The sequence below is a fragment of the Xenopus tropicalis genome, chromosome 4 (genome assembly GCF_000004195.4).
Source record: "Xenopus tropicalis strain Nigerian chromosome 4, UCB_Xtro_10.0, whole genome shotgun sequence".
Classification (NCBI taxonomy): domain Eukaryota; kingdom Metazoa; phylum Chordata; class Amphibia; order Anura; family Pipidae; genus Xenopus; species Xenopus tropicalis.
The window spans coordinates 23,528,252-23,539,799 of record NC_030680.2 but is presented as its reverse complement, the minus strand read 5'-3'; the positions used below and the strand labels follow the sequence as shown (position 1 = coordinate 23,539,799).

At 43.1% G+C, this 11,548-nt stretch overlaps 1 protein-coding gene across 3 annotated transcripts in view; it reads left to right on the top strand.

The window, feature by feature from the left end:
- The first annotated feature begins 1 nt into the window (after position 1).
- LOC100486956 (sn1-specific diacylglycerol lipase alpha) overlaps positions 2–11,548 on the top strand; it is a 57,686-nt gene continuing 46,139 nt past the window's right edge. Inside the window, exons 1-4 of one of the 3 annotated variants that reach the window (XR_004222275.1) lie at positions 2–44; positions 4,164–4,265; positions 5,749–5,956; positions 8,278–8,329. The gene's annotated coding sequence lies outside the window, so the exon portion shown is untranslated. Of the gene's footprint in view, positions 45–4,000; positions 4,031–4,163; positions 4,266–5,748; positions 5,957–8,277; positions 8,330–11,548 lie in introns of those variants that run through there. The other 2 variants (XR_004222273.1, XR_004222274.1) reach the window with 2 other exon arrangements.

The following is an 11,548-nucleotide window of genomic DNA, read 5'->3' as shown; positions in this document are numbered from 1 at the left end:
CGGAGGAAGGGGTGAGAGCCGAGGCGGCATGGATCGCCCGAGAGGTGAGTGAGCGGGAAAGGAGTGGGTGCGTTCCGGGGAGCCCTGTGGGGCCCTTGTACTGATGCACAGTGATGGGTGGGTGTGAGCAGCTGCCTGGGCTTCTCCTCACCACTGGCAGGAGTATGTGTGGGGTGTATTCCTTCTGCCTGCTAGCCTATATATACATACTGCGCCTTCTTAGTGAATGTACTACTTTGTATAGTGATTGTACTACTGTATAGTGATGTTACTGCTGTATAGTGATGTACTTGCTGTATAGTTGATGTACTGCCTGTATAGTGATGTTACTGCTGTATAGTGATGTTACTACTGTTATAGTGATGTACTACTGTTATAGTGATGTGCCTACAGTGTATTAGTATGTACTGGCTGTATAGTTGATGTGGCGTACTGTATAGTGATGTACTGGCTGTATAGTGATGTACTTACTGTTATAGTGATGTACTACTGTATAGTGTATGTTGCGTGCCTGTATGAGTGATGTACTACTGTTATAGTGAATGTATACTGCTGTATAGTGATGTACTACTGTATTAGTGATGTACTTACTGTATAGTGATGTGCTGCTGTATTAGTGATGTTACTACTGTTTATAGTGAGTGTACTGCCTGTTATAGTGATGTTGCTGCTTGTATAGTGATGTACTGCTGTTATAGTGATTGTTACTGCTGTATAGTGATGTACTACTGTATAGTGATGTACTTGCTGTATAGTTGATGTTACTGCTTGGTATAGTTGATGTACTGCCTGTATAGTTGATGTACTGCTGTATAGTGAATGTGCTGCTGTATAGTGATGTACTGCTGTATAGTGAGTGTACTACTACTGCTGTATAGTGATGGCTATGTACTACTGTATAGTGATGCTATGCTATGCACTACTGCTATATTGTATAGTGATGGCTATGCACTACTGGTATAGTGCTATGTACTACTACTGTATAGTGGGGCTATGCTACTGCTGCTACCTATGTACTACTGTTAGTGATGGCTATGTACTACTGCTTATATGTATAGTGATGGCTAGTACTAATGCTCCTTATATTGTATAGTGATGGCTATGTACTATGGCTATGTACTACTGTATAGTGGTGGCTATGTACTACTGCCCTATATTGTATAGTGATGGCTATGTACTACTGTATAGTGATGGCTATGCACTACTGCTCCTTATATTGTATAGTGATGGCTATGTACTACTGCTCTATGTACTACTGTATAGTGATGGCTATGTACTACTGTCTATGCTACTGCTCCTTATATTGTATAGTGATGGCTATGTACTACTGTATAGTGATGCTATGTAGTATGCTCCTTATATTGTATAGTGTGGCTATGTACTACTGTATAGTGATGGCTATGTATACTGCTACTACTGTATAGTGATGGCTATGTACTACTGTATAGTGATGCTATGTACTACTCTATGTATACTGTACTATGTACTACTGTATAGTGATGGCTATGTACTACTGTATAGTGATGGCTATGTACTACTGTATAGTGGTCTATGTACTACTGTATAGTGATGGCTATGTATACTGTATAGTGTGGCTATGTACTACTGTATGTGATGGCTATGTACTACTGTATACTATGTACTACTGTATAGTGATGGCTATGTACTACTATGTACTACTGTATAGTGATGCTATGTACTACTGTATAGTGATGGCTATGTACTACTGTACTACTGTATAGTGATGGCTATGTACTACTACTGTATAGTGATGGCTATGTACTACTGTATAGTGATGGTACTACTGTATAGTGATAGCTACTGTACAGTGATGGCTATGTACTACTGCTCCTTATATTGTATATATTGTATATGTATATCTGCCCTTATACCATACAGTAACACATAGGTGTATCTGTCTCTATAGTAACTAGCAATGCATAGGTATGTCTGCAAATTCTATTCTACACGTGTGCCCTGTAGCGTATTGGTATATAAACTTACACTTATTTTGCTATAGCAATTTGTGCTCATCAATCTCCATTTCTGCCCTGGGGGATTGTAATCCAGAGACATTCCACTCACAAGTGCTAGCGGAATGTCCCATGATATGTAGATAATCAGAATGGCTATGGATGATGAAAACTGATGTGCCTTACACCATGATGGAGCCTCCAGAAACAAGGACTTCAGACTCATGGCAGACCAGGTTTAAAGGAATTTAGTGAAAAAATAAAACTAGGTCCCATGTGCCCCCCCCCCCATAAGTTGCTGACTGACTTAGAGAGCTGTGAAGAAGGAAGTAGTGTTCTGGTCATTATGTTAGACATCTGCCTACTAGAACTTTATAGATTCAATTTTTTCTTAACTAACTAGATTAGAAACATTTTTCAACTGGCACATACTATTTATTTACCCATTTTTTTTAAACGAAACTGATCCTAATATTGCAGTGTTTTGTCTCAAGTTACATACGAATATAATGTTGCCTATAGGGGCAAAAAGTCAACCTGCAGCCCAAACTGTTCCAACTCAGACCCAGCCCAATCAGGTAAGGGAAGGGGCGGGGACAGTGCGAGCATATAAATAAGCATTTGGCAGGGGACGGAGGGAGGGATAGCAGCACAGTGACAGCCTTGGGCACAGTTCGTTCCATGTAGTGTTTTTCCTTTAGCCCACCTGCCCCATGGGTCCCACTGGTCCCGCTAAGCCCACACATCACTACTATATGCACTGTTGGCACATTAGGGCAATGGGGTTTTTTTTTAATCAGTCCTCAGGGAGGAGGGTAAAGTCTTTGGGACGGCTACGAATAGAAGGAACATATAACAGTTTGTCTCTGTAGCCTCCCAAATAGTCATTATTCTTTGCCTATGTAAAGGGTGCATGGATTTGTCAGAGATGCAGCACAAAATTAGATGACAGATGTATGAAAATGTTGTTTCATCCATTTAGGAACCGTTCCAAACATATCCGGGGCATCAAATGTGTGTTCATTCTAAATCTCACCTTTTATAGCCATTAGGAAGAAGAATCAAGAACAGAAAATATGACTTGCCAAATTGCTCCCTACCTGGCCCTTCCCCGGGCCCCCTAAGGAACCTTTGCACTAGAGCCACAAAGTCACATGTGGTTCACTAATTTCTTAAACCACTGGCACATAAATATATATATATCTATATACCTGACTTATATAAAGGTGCTTATAGATTGAATGTTTGGTTTGCAAAGACTCGTAGAACCAGTGCAGAACATGGTACTGTCCGTCCATCTTCCAATCTATGATGAATTACATTGTTGCTCAATTATATGTGATTTTTTTGTTGTGTCCACACTTAAAATGAGCTGAATGTATATTTATTTTGAACAACTGTAGGAAGTGGCAGTGGCATTTAATGGCATTCTTGAAAAGCAGGCTTGTGTCACTGTGGGAGTGTGAGTCTGCGCCCATGGGCCATAATCACTTTGTTTCATTTTCCACTAAAAAGGAGGCGGCATGGTTCCCTTTGGGAGGGTCACAGCTGTTAATAAACCCATATTTTATATGACTGGATTACTATTGGATAACTTTTTGCAGATGGTAATGAATGTTGCTGTCTTCTGACTATTTATATTAATGGATCTCAGTAATGGCAGGCCGCGGTGGCGCGGTGCTCGCTGCTCGTCATGCCAGGAATTGTTGTTTGCCGCTGCCGCTGGTCTGTGGGCAGCGATGATTTGGTGCTGCCCGGAATCTTCCTCTTCGTGCTGCATAGTACCTGGTAGGGAAAGATTTGCCTTTGAAAGTCCTGTGCCATCATCCTCTAAAATCAGAATAACGGTAATGTCTCTTTGCAGGTTTGTCATCCTGTCTGTGGTTCTCTTTGGACTGACGTATAACCCACACGAGACATGCTCCCTCAACTTGGTAGGTCGGGGGTACCTGGGCATCCTGCTCAGCAGATGCAGATGGCCATTATCTGGCTGAGCATGAGAGGGGGCATCCTATACACCGAGCCTCCCATGCAGTATGTGCTCTACGTGTGCCTGGGTGAGTGTCAGCAGTGGGGCAGGGGAAGTATAGCATGCCGTATAGATTCTGCGATCGGTAGCACTGGAGTCATAGTAATATAGAGAATAACATGATTTATTCCTGTTTTTAAAACCCCCTTTTTGTATTTCAGCGATCCTGGTGATTGAGTTCATATACGCAATCGTGGGCATTGTCTGGCTGGCTCAGTATTACACGTCGTGCAATGATGTCACTGCCAAAAATGTCACACTGGGTAAGAGACACGGCATTCTCTCCATCTGATAGCCTTTAGCCTCCCCTGTATGAGCAAGCAGTGCATAGTTAGCTCAGCATTGCTTGGGCTCTGTGGGAGTCCCTCGTCCCACCACTGACGTTTCCTGTATAGTGATACCAGTGCCACTGGGGCTGAATAGCATGGCCTGTTTCATTGGTTCCTGTCCAGTGTGATTTTGCAGTTTTATAGACATGCCTGGCTGCTTACTGGCTGGGCAAGCTGAGCTACATATTCAGTCAGAAGGGGCTGAGTTTCCAGCTTATAGTGGCCCGTGTATGGCCAGCTTCATATACCCTTTGTGGTGCCATCTCCTTGAGCTTGTTCAGGTTAGTGCCATACTGCCATATTAAACTTATCATACAGAAGGTGTGCTGGTTCATTATAGTGAGTGCAAAGTCCATCTATCCAATCCATATCAGAACATTTCTACTTATTCAGGGGGTAGTTCACGTTTAAATTAACTTCAAGTATAATGTAGAGCAGTGATCCCCAACCAGTCGCTCACAGGAACATGTTGCTCTCCAACCCCTTGGATGTTGCTCTCAGTGGCCTCAAAGCGACTGCTTATTTTTGAATTTTTGGCTTGTGGCAAGAAAGGTTGGGGACCCCTGCAAATTTAATGTATTGGATCTCATGGATGTTACTCCACGGATTACAGATAAGTACGCACTGACATTTTAGCTGTGTTTTTATTAACACTGGAGACAAACATCACTGGTAGAATAGAGAGTTCTGCATTCACTCACATTATAAACACAGCAAATGTGTATCTTTACTTTGTGCCAGGCTGTTAAATGAACCCATGCCTTGCCAGGCTACCCAGAAGGTAACCGATAATTTGATACAATTCTATGGTCTACTTAGCAGGCTGTTTCAATAGCCCCAACTGACTTGCCCCAAATGTTAGGGCAGGGGCACACTGAGCAGATCATCAGATTTTCTCCAGATGCATTTTGTACACAAAGGAAAGTGGATCCACTGTCTTCTGCTGTTTTGTATAGCTCTATAATCAGGCACTGTCAGGCCCGGATTTGTGGGCAGGCCACAAAGGCCTGGGCCTAGGGCAGCATCGGGGGCAGCATGTGGCTGATATTTCCAAAGGGGGCTAGACGGGAGTGTTTAACAGCCATTTGAATCTCCCACCCTGTCCCCATTGGGCTGGACACAAAGAAGCGGCAGGTTGGTGAGAGGATTGCAAGACGAGGGGGTGGGGAAGGGGGTGCAAACAGTAGTGGGGATTAGGGGAGCCATTCCCAGGGCTGCATGTAAAGATGCTGTGCCCATAGGTGCATGCCATGCCTGTCAATGGGGCTAAACAAAAAAGCAGATGACAGTAGATCTACAGATGATCTGCTCAGTGTGCTCCTGTCCCAAGGGTGAGTTTTGGGGTGACAATTTGCTGCCCTAGATGATCTTGGATCTATGCCTGAATGACTAATATTCCAATGTTTTCCTTTAACAGAGTTAAATCTGAGCTAAGGCCAAACAGAGTCCCCCTAAATGGAGCTTGAAGGGTAATGGCACTCTAGGAGACTGCACGTCTTTTGCTTCACAATGATTTCCAGCTCGGCGGACGAGTGGCAAAATGCTCGCCGATGTCCCTTTGGAAACATCATCATCATCGTAATCATCTGTAGAGGAACGATAACGAGCGTCCTGCCTCCCGCTAGGTAGGAAATGGCGCCAGAACAAAACTGCTTGCACCCTCCCTTAGCGCCCTTAAAAATGTTACAGCTGCCCCTACTACTAAATGAGCCCTGGGCTGTGGGCTTTCCAGGGTTAATAGGACACTGCAGAAACATTACATTTGCACCCTAGGCACGTGCCTCTACTGCCTACCCCTAGCCCCAGCCCTGTTAGCATGTACTTTGACTATTGCACTTAATTTCCTCTATATTAGGGACTTCTGGGAGGCGGCCTTAGCAAAGGCTGCATTTCATGGAGTTCTAGCCAGTTATTAGGGGAGATAAGCATTCTGGGATTAGTAGGAATAAATTCCAACAACTAAGGTCTCAAGGAGGGATCAATTTCCCAGATATACAGACATACAATCTGGCCTGGAATCTCCATTATGTGCAGACTGGGTTAATAATAGGGAACTTCATGCTCTGCCTTTATTATACCAGGCTCTTGTACCAAATATTTCTTTGGCTTTTCTTTTGTACCTTCAGGAGAGACAATTTTTACTCTCGGTAATAGTCACCCCCTTATTATACCCTACAATTAGAGCCTGGCACACAGCACGCCACAGTCTCTCTCTCGCCTTCATTATCACCCTTCCTACCCTTTGTAGCTAATCCACAATTTTTGAATAACTATATTGGAAACCCATTTCTTGTTTGGGCACAACAGGGGGTTACACAGGTGAGACATCTATTATGCACTAGTACATATCTTTATCCAATTTCAGATCATAAAGGAATAGTAACACTAAAACTGATTAAGTTCTAAATCCATTCCATACCCTTCTAACAATACATCTACCCTGTACATTGTTACTTATTTCAGGTGCTTTACATAAAATCCTTTTAAATTCTCTTCCTGTTCTCAAAAAAGGCAATAGGGCGACTTAAACTGTGCCGGAGCCCACGTGTGGCTGCTCCGCTTCCCTCCCGACATCACCTCCTCAAACCAGAAGCCAGTTGCTGCAGCTTTATGGAGGATTTTCCACCCCCTTGAGTTTTTATTTAGTGCAATTTATTGCTGTACTGTATATAAAGCAGCACCCAGGTCAGCCATAAAACTTGAAAAAAGAAACATTGTGCAGGGTAGAATATATTATCTAGGGCTATTTTTCTCCTGAGTTATGGAAAAAAGTTGGTTGGTCTGATTCTGACGCCGGTCCAAAATGCCAGGCTCCAAAAGCAGATAATTACCAATGTCTGTGGTCTTGTCCTTTGAGTAACCAATGTTGGCATGCAGATATTCCCTACCAGAGGCATCTTACTCCTCTATGGGCAAATCTTGGTGATACAGCAGCAATTCCAAAAGAAATGATCAAATATTGTTTCTGCGGTTAGTAGACAAGCCCTGCAGCACTGCTGGATATCAAACCTGCCTCCATCACTTGATACCAAGCTCCACTTTGCCTGTTGTACGGATTGGCTGGAAGCTACTTTTAATAGGGAGCACCAAGTCATGTGTTTGTTTGCCAGCGGGACAAAATATGTACAAACGTTATCTTCTGTCCGACAACAAGAAATCTCCTGTGTGTTTCAGTTCACTACTTGATTTATGTCTGAGGAGCAAGCGGGGAGAAACCCTCTTACTAATAGAAATGTAAATATATGAGGATATTTATAAATGTCCTGACAATTCTTCACTTGACAAATCCTGGTTGGAATGGGAGGGGCTCCGGGTGTGAAAAGTGTAAACTCTTCAATGTTTAGGGGTAATTGGTTGATTGGTGTGTGATTCTGATTATTGGGGTAGGTGTAGACCCACCCCAATTTATAAATGTATTTATATGACATAATAAGTCCCCAGCTGCGTATTTATGACAATAGTTTGACGCCACCTTCTGCGTTTCTTTTCATACGTGCCACTTGCCTTGTCAGGGGGCAGCAGCTGCACAAATTAAAAAAAAAAATTTTAACAAGCAGAATGGGCCCCTGATCGCACTGGGCCCTCGGCTATAGCTTCGGGGTGCCTAGTGATTAACCCGCCCCTGGCCACTATAGCTTGTTCATACAAGGTGTAAGGGCTTACTAGCATGGCACAGATTTTTTGCCATATTATAGAAAGATCCCTTATCCAGAAATCCCCAGGCCCCAAACATTCTGAATAGCAGATCAGATCTTTCTTCTGACAACTTCCTCGACAATATCATGGTTGGAAACTGACCAGCGGGTGGTGCGTTTGTAGCAAATTTCATTCGTAATAACACTTGGAATCTTAATAAAATAAATAATGAATGTAAATTGCAAAAGTGCCTAGAATAGACTCTCATCAGTTTGTCATTTATTTATTTTAAATGTTTCTTTTCCTTTAGGAGAAGACTGCAAGGACAGACTCGAGACTCTCACAATAAAATAAACCCAGTATACTCTCCCAAACGACCCTTCTTATCAAACAGTAAATAATATATATTAGATGTGACTGAGAGCAGGAATCCACAGCAGGCATGAATGGGTTTACAAATTATAATATGCTGGGGTGGGACACCACTGGAAGTGTCAGTTCTAGTTTGTTGCCATTCTTGGTCCCTAACCACTGCACTTACAGACACATTAATGCCAGATCCACTTCCAACAGTCCTTTTAGGGTGCCCTCCAGCAAACTCTTTTGATTACAGTCAGAAACACTGTAATACAATCCTGCCATAGGTATTGATGCCTGCTTTGTGTAGTGAGAATAACATTAGTTAACCTCACATGGAAAATTGCCACAAAGTGGCAGAAGAACTTGAGGGGAATGTATTTGGATGATTAATAAAAAAGCCTGATGTACTGTCACCTTTGCCCTCTGGTAATGCAATCCATTTGATCTAGGTAGGAGCTCACCCTCTCTTGCTCTGCCCTGCTTCTTACATTCTGCGGCCACAGCAAGCCCCGCCCACCCAATACTGAAGATCTGAAATCTAGGGGCCTCCGGTGGCTTGCCCTTTGTGCACCACTTGCAGCTGAAGGGAGACTGACACTATGTAGGGGCCACCAGATCAGCCCAGGGCCCCCGCAGGATTAGGGCCCACTGGGTTTTTCCTGTGACCCAGCCTGGCCCTGTCGCCATCCTCAAATGCCCACAGGCCTCAGATCTAGGACTGATTGTCTTGCTCAGCACAGGATTCAAGAGAGTAGGTGGGGGGAGACACAATGGCGCCTGTCGTCCATCCCCGCCCTACCTTGCATGTCATTAGGCTGCTCACTGAAAGATGCTTTTGCATCAGTTTCTTATTAGATTATACATCATTCCCATCAGCCCCTGCCCCACTGAAGCTTACAATTAAATATCCCTACCACATTGACACAGCACACTAGAGTCAGTTTTTATCATCAATTGTGTCACCGCTCTTTAAGGACATCTGTCTCTATGGTTACTTGACTACAACTCCATCATAATTTTAACCCTTGATAATATGCTGAGGAATGCTGGGAATTTAGTCTGGCTACATTTGGGTTGAGCAGCAAGACTATGGAAGTTTTATGTCCACTTTGATTAAACGGTGTTGACTCTCTGCTGTTCATCTCTCTGTCCACTAGAGGGAATATAGACGGTCAAGAGGCCCATATGTCAGGTCAGTTCTGACTACCTCAAACAGAGCTAGCTACCCTTGGTTTGGGATGAAACTACAGCGTATGATAATATTCATATCAACGTAAAGTACTATGGAAAAAATCTATCCATAAGGCAATGGTATTACTCCCCCACTTCCCCTTTGTACCCCTCTTTTATAATATGAGGGCAATGTGTACCCCAAATGAAGCCAAGAATGGTAGAGTAGCATTAAAGACAACATTTTAGTTTTGCAGGGTGCAGTTGTTCGAATCTCAGTAGTATATAAGAGTTCCCAACAAACCTGTAGCTTTCCCATAGAGCCAGTCACTTGAAGCCACACAGGGTAGGGGGAACTACACAGCGTCAGTCATCCAAGCTACATAAATAAGGACCTGGGCACAATGCCCTCTCTGTTGTAAGAGAAGAAGGCAAACATTGTTAGTGAAGGACTGGTTTTGATTTCTCTTCTTTTCTTTAAAATCCATGAACCGCGGATCAAGAAGGTACTTTGGTGCCAAATAGTTCTAATTTCTTTTGTTTCCTTCCACCTCTGACAGTGTAAGGGGGGGGAGGAAAAATGGTGTCCCTGGGAAGGGCCTCCTCATGTTAAGGTTTTCAAGCAATGCAATACGGATATCCCATAATACCCAGCTGCAAAATTGAGACATTTCTTCATTGACAAGTGCGTACCAAGTGGGTTGGATTAGGTTGCTATTTGGGCTCTCCTAAGTTAAAACATAGTTACATAGGGTTGGAAAAGACCAGAGTCCGTCAAGTTCAACCCTTCAAGTAAACCCAGCACACACAACCTATACTTACCAATCTATACTATCACGTACATAAACTATATATACAACCACTAACACTAACTGTAGATATTAGTATCACAAAAGCCTTGGGTATTCTGCTTGTTCAAGAACTCACTAGGCCCCTCTTATAGGCATTAACAGAATCTGCCATTAGGAAGGGCATTCCCCAACCTCACTGCCCTCACCGTGAAAAACACCTACGCTACTTCTAATGGAAGCTCCGTTCCTCTAATCTAATGGGGAGGCCTCTGGTGCGTTGATCATTTTTGGGAAAACACAACACCCCCCATCTGCCTATAATCCCCCTAATGTACTTGTACAGAGTAATCATGTCCCCCGCAAGCCGCTCTTTTCCAGTGAAAAAACCCCAACCTCGACAGTCTCACTTCATAGCTTAAATCTTCCATCCCCTTTACCAGTTTAGTTGCACGTCTCTGCACTCTCTCCAGCTCATTAATATCCTTCTTAAGGACTGGACCCAAAACTGCACGCATACTCAAGGTGAGGCTTACCAGGGCCTATAAAGAGGCAAAATTATGTTTCATCCTTTTTTATACAAGACAGCACTTTATTTGCTTTAGTAGCCACAGAAAGACACTGCCTGGAATAAGACAACTTGTTATCTACAAAGATCCTTCTCCATTAAGGATCCCCCAACAAACTACCATTCAGTAGATAGATTGTGTTTATATTATTTCTACCAAAGTGCATAACTTTGCCCTTGTCCACATAGAACCTCATTTTCCAGTTTGCTGCTCAGTTTTCTAATTTTGTCAAATCGCTCTGCAAGGCGGCAGCATCCTGCATGGACGAATAGTTTTGCACAATTTAATGTCGTCAGCAAAAATAGAAAGAGAACTCTCTATGCCCACCTCCAGGTCATTAATAAACAAGTTAAAAAGCAAAGGACCAAGGACTGACCCCTGCAGTACTCCACTAACAACATGGTTCAATTAGAAAATGTTCCATTTACCACCACTCTTTGTAATCTATCCTTCAGCCAGTTCTCTATCCAATTACAAATATTATGTTCTAGGCAATATTCCTCAATTTGATCATTAACGTTCTGTGAGGTACTGTATCAAACGCTTTAGCAAATTCCGAGTATATTACATTGACTGCATTCCAGCATCAAGATTCCTGCTCACCTCCTCATAAAAGGAAAAGGGTTGTTATGGTTTGTAAAACAGCAGGTAGAGTTCAGCTTTAAGCAGAAATAGCACCCAGAGCTGCACGGGT